The following is a 5,441-nucleotide window of genomic DNA, read 5'->3' on the forward strand; positions in this document are numbered from 1 at the left end:
CCCCCTGAATGATGTCATCTCACCGTCCTCTGCCATTACCTCGCTCGAGAAGAAAGAAAGAAAGGGAGGAAGGAGAAAGTCACGGCCAGGAGGGAGGTCGACCGTGAGCTCAGGGTCCTCGCTCCTGCTGGCCTGCCTGGGTAAGGAACGGAGCCTGGCTTCACATCACACAGAGCCTGCACATACATGTGAGCATGCATGCGAGCGCATTTTTCTTGCAAGGAAGTGAGTATCCTTGTGCGTGAGAGAGCACAAGGAGAGGAGAAATGTTGGAGAGCAGAGAATCAGAGAGGATAACGTGGAACGTGTGAGAAGGCAGGGGGGGAGAAATGAAGAAGAAAATGCTGCACGATTGTGATGAAAGAAGTCATGAGGAGTGTGACGGAGGATGAAGGCTCCACAGGTGCTGGAGAGGCGAGAGAGGATAATTGATTATGTTTGAATGCAAACAGAAAAGTAACCTTGCGTATCCGTCTGACAAAACTTTTCAGGGGCAGAGAGTGCAGGGGGAGTTATCAGAAGTAGGAATGAGGCAGGGGAGAGAGGAGAGAGCTGTGATCCAGATGAAAAGAAAAAAAGTGGAAAAAGGGCTGCAGCGCTTGCTCGTCTCTGGCTGGGCGTGGGTCAGAGCCGGAGTAAACAAACCCACAGCTTAGCAGCACATTTGATCTGTTCAACGGCGAAACACTGAGTGGAGTAAACAGAAAAATTTGCCTGGGTCAGCTAGAGTGTGTGTGTGTGTGTGTGTGCTGGCCAGGGGGTGGTGGGTAGATACACGCCAAAAACAAGTTGGCTGTTCCAACCCAAAAGCAAACAGAAGGGGGTTCTCACATCGTCTGTGATGACCACTTTTCAGCACCTCAAATTCAGCCTGTCGTCACTTATTTTGAGCTTTGAGCTTCCAACAAAGTGGCTTCTGAATTAGAGGAGGATGTTATTCCACCAGGGGAACGAGTCAAACTGATTCCTGTAAATAAATTATATGTGTTTCTTCTCCCCTGTGTTTATAGGCACTGTCCTCACCAGTCAAACATCATCAGTCATTTCTTCATATAGCATATTATACAATTCTATGTTAAAGCAGCACAGTGGGAAGTTTAAGACCATAAGACTTCAGCTGGCGCTAGTGTGTCTGAATCTACATCAAGAATACGTTTTCATTTTAAAACTAAATTGATCACTGTCCATACAAGTGTTTTAGGAAAGAAACAGATTGTCTGTTCTGCATACTTACAGAAAATACTATGAATGAGAAACAACAATGGTGAAAAGTAAGAGTGGGGAAGTATTTTCTTGGACAGAAACAGGGCCAACAGCGTTTTCACACTTCTCTGTTTTAGGCACTCAAAAATAGGCTTCTACAAACTCTGCAGGCCACATTTTAGTTTGAAGAACTCTGAGGTTTGACGCGGCGGGTACAGAAGTTTACTTCCTGATTGCGTTGTATCGGTCACGTTGCATCCTTCTCCGATTCGTTACACTCCTGTCACATGACCCTTTCGCTGATGAAAACAACGTAGCATCAGCCTCCACTACAGGCAGTGAATGCAGCATGGATAACAAATTGCAAGCTTTGCTAACATGTTGTCGTTCACCTCAGCGTCAGTTCTCGGCCATTTCTGTTCTCTGTGGTATTTATGCATTCTGCAGCTGAGTAAACAACTGCAGAGAAGAAAATACGCTTATTCTGTGTTGGTATGGGCGTATTTTCTGATACGTAGCCAGACAGGATTGGTGCGGACGCAACTTGAACATCAGAGACGTGGCATCGCTTTGGTGGACCCTGGCTGTAGCCTTGAACATCATTACTTGGCTGAAAAAGAAATACGTCAGGCGGAGGAATCTTAACGACACGCTTTGCCTGTTTTTCCAGCCTTGAAGAAGTTAAAATTAGTCTTTTAAAAGGCAGAATTCAAAGCTGGGAGCATGAAAAGGTGGAGGGGGGTGGGGGGTGCAGAATGAAATGTCGGCACTGCAGTGTTAAAAGGGAGATGGGAGATGAGAGATCCTAGTGTCTGACTTTGGTGTGACTTCAAAAGGCTGTGTTTAAAGCGGCAGGCCATAATGCTGGCCCGATAGCATGACTGTCATGTCCGTGTGACCTCCCACAGCTGGCTAGCCAGGGACACAGGACCCACGCCGTGTGTGTTTGTGTGTGTGTGATTTCTTGATGCGTGTGTATGAGCTTGTTTTCTTTTTGTATGTTTGTGTGTCGGCACTCTTGTGGCTCTTGCTGTGTGTCTTGATGTGATTGTCTGCGTGCCCTTTAATGTTTGTGTTTTGATGTCAGTGTATGTGTTTGGCTGAGCTGTGACTTTGTGTGTGCATTTGTGTGTGTGTGCGCGCAGAGGTTGAAGATCTAAGCCAGGCTCTGCCCTCTCTCCCTATGCACATGGGCCTTTTTTCCCCTCCTTGTTAAGATTCAAATGCTGATAGGCTTTGTACTGCAGCTGTAGAATCGGCAGTCATTTCACCACTTTAGCCCAACTATCTAAGATTGCCCTTGCGCTACCTGCCACGCTAATACAGCTGCCCAGACAAACCATCACAGCAGTCACATTATTTGCATCATAGCGGTCCGAGGCGTTTTAGAAAAACAGACAATTGGACTTAACATGATGCTTATCTGCTCAACTTTTCCCCTCCGGAGCTGATCTAACGTTTGGTATGTCGTCAACAACTTCCAAATTCCACCACTTTGGTCCTGATTAAAATACGGCAGGTCATAGCTCCGGTGAAGGCTCTGCTGGCTAAAGGGCTACCTGGACTTAGTCTCAATGGAAACATGCAGCCACAACTCTACAAGTGTTGGACAGTGGACTTGCAGGTCCTTGGACTTTAATCAGATCACTGGTGAACACATGTCATTTAGTCACACGTTCTCGATGGATGCAGTCTTCATATTAGTATCATATACAGATCATATTCTTCATACTTTTCTTCTCTTCTTAAATATGTAAGTCAAGTGATGATGGATGGTTTCCTACACCTAACCTTAATTTAAATAAAGAACTGAACTGTCCAATTTTCCTTGTTATGTTTTGTCTGTCATGAATCTGTCATTTTAGCATCTATGGCGGCGTTCTGTCTTATTCCCCATAGAGCTGTAAGTATGATGTTATTAGTCCATAGATAAACATTGAAGATGCTGGAGCTATACAAGGTGTTCTGGATCATTATCACTGATAACAGCACCTTCAGGAAGCCAGGAAGATCTTCTGCAGCTAAAGGCTTCTATCGTCTCTAACAAGAAGCCAGCAGTTGTCTGTCCTCCAAAGATGCATCTGAGAAGCCGAGATAGACGAAGAGACGAGAAACCAGAGCCCCTTCAGACCCCCTTTCCTTTCATCGCACACTGCCGAGATTCATTTGAACAAAACCCCTCAGTTACTTCAGTCAGTCATCAGTTTGTGGACTTGTTTATACTTCTGATTACCTTGTGCATCTTGTGTTATATATTATATCTTTGACACCCACTTTAATGTGTCTCTGCCTCAGTTAAGTCACTTTCTTGCGATCACTTTTCTAGCGATCGCTTATTTTATTTTGACAATCACTGCACCTCCTGTTCCAGCTGTATCTCGTTGCTGGTCGTTATACTTCCTCTTGTGTTTCCCACCCTTGTGGCTGCACCTGTCCTAATGTGTTTCACCATGTTCTGTTCATCTACCCTGCATACATCCATGGTTCTAATTTACTGGTTTTTCTCCCAGTGTTTTTGCCTTTTTTGTGTTTTCAGCTACCATTGTCCTTCTAAAGAAAGTGTAAGTACACTCACTTATCATCTGTGTATGAAGTCTGTAACCAATTCTCCAGATTTTACCCAGAGGTCATGTTTGAAAATGTCTGTAGTCTTGTTAGAAAGTTTAGTAAAACCCTTTTATTCGTCACACTATTAAACATAGACTTTGCTTGTAATTACCATCATGGATTCTTGACAAATTAATGGATCTGAGTTTTTTTGATAAACTGTTATCGTCTTGCACAGGCTTGTCCGTTTACTTTTCTCCCTCTTTTCTATCCCTTGTGTTGCTTGTGGTTTCTGTCTCTCCTTATCTGTTGATGCTGGGAGGCGAGAAAGGCTGACCAGTCTCTTTCCTGCTCTTTAAAGTCCAACAGGCAGGACACTGCTGAGAGCTGCCTCTCCTCTCCTGCACTTGTTTGTTCTCTCATTCATCTCTCTCTCCACCTTCTCTCAGGAGAGAGCTCAGACCAGTAAAGATGTTGTGAAAAGACCACTACAGACACATCGCTTTGACACACCTTCATGTCCTTGCACCTTTATGTTCCACGCACGGAGTAGAGCCCATCAGGGAACCTTTCTCTGCATATGCATCCTGCCATGTTCATATCCTTGATTCCTGTTTTGAACTAAGCTGGTAGGGAGGCCTGCATGTGCTTATCAGTTGATCAAATAAAAAGTTTCCAGTGGTCTCCTCCCGGCTCCTGACTGTGTGTCCGCTTGGCTGACAGCGGGAGAGCGAGGGAAACATCGGGAGACGCTCCTGTCACACCCCGATCTGTGCTTTGATGAGTCACATCAAACGATGTCCATATCTAAACGTCGTCCTCAAAGGAAAAACTGGGGGTGGTGTTTGTGTTTTTTTGTACTTGTGTGGAAGATACACTAAAAAAGTGAAAAAAAGAGAGGAAATCTCAGAAAGACACACACAAACAGTCTTATTTGTTTTACTGGGCCGAGCTGTTGATAAGGTTTTCTTACTTAAAAGTGCCAGATGCAAGGATTGCAGTTTACTTTAAAGCTTTGTGTGCGCGGGATTGGGTGTTTTGTCAAGATGCAAGTTGCCAGGGAGAGATAATGGACTTCTGAGGGGATATTAAGTCTTGGAAGTCTCATGCCAGGCTATTCACAGGCAGAGATTTAGCCCCTATCCTCGCTATTGTGATGAATTTGAATCTCAGACATTGGAGCAACTGTTCAGTTTGGGGTTTATTCCAAGCTGTCATGTGATTGTGAGGTGCCCGTGACGATAGCGCACCACAGAGAGCAGAAAGGAAACATCAAAGACAAATAGATTGATGATGTTACCTGACTGCATTTGAATTTTATCTACTCTTCTTCTCATTGTCCTTCCTGTTTCCTCGTTGCTGCTGCCATCATTATCAGCATTGTTGCTTTTGTTGACAATGTTGTATTTTTTTCTTCTTTCTTCTCTAATTTTTCCTCCATTGTTTTGTCCTCTGGCTCTTGTTGGCATCATGTTAAAACTACAGCTGCCAATAAAGAGGCTTTTTCCTGTGATGAAGATTTAATGTGCTTGCCACATGGCACAAATGGCATATGTTTGCCCCTGTTGCCGCTTTCTCATTATTCAGCCAGAGAGAAGGTAGGAGGCATGATTTATTCATTATGTCCTAGAGGTTCTCGTGCTGGTGTCATGAGCAAATGAACAAATATAGTTCGGCATCAACTTGGACTG

The sequence above is a fragment of the Paralichthys olivaceus genome, chromosome 5 (genome assembly GCF_024713975.1).
Source record: "Paralichthys olivaceus isolate ysfri-2021 chromosome 5, ASM2471397v2, whole genome shotgun sequence".
Lineage (NCBI taxonomy): Eukaryota > Metazoa > Chordata > Actinopteri > Pleuronectiformes > Paralichthyidae > Paralichthys > Paralichthys olivaceus.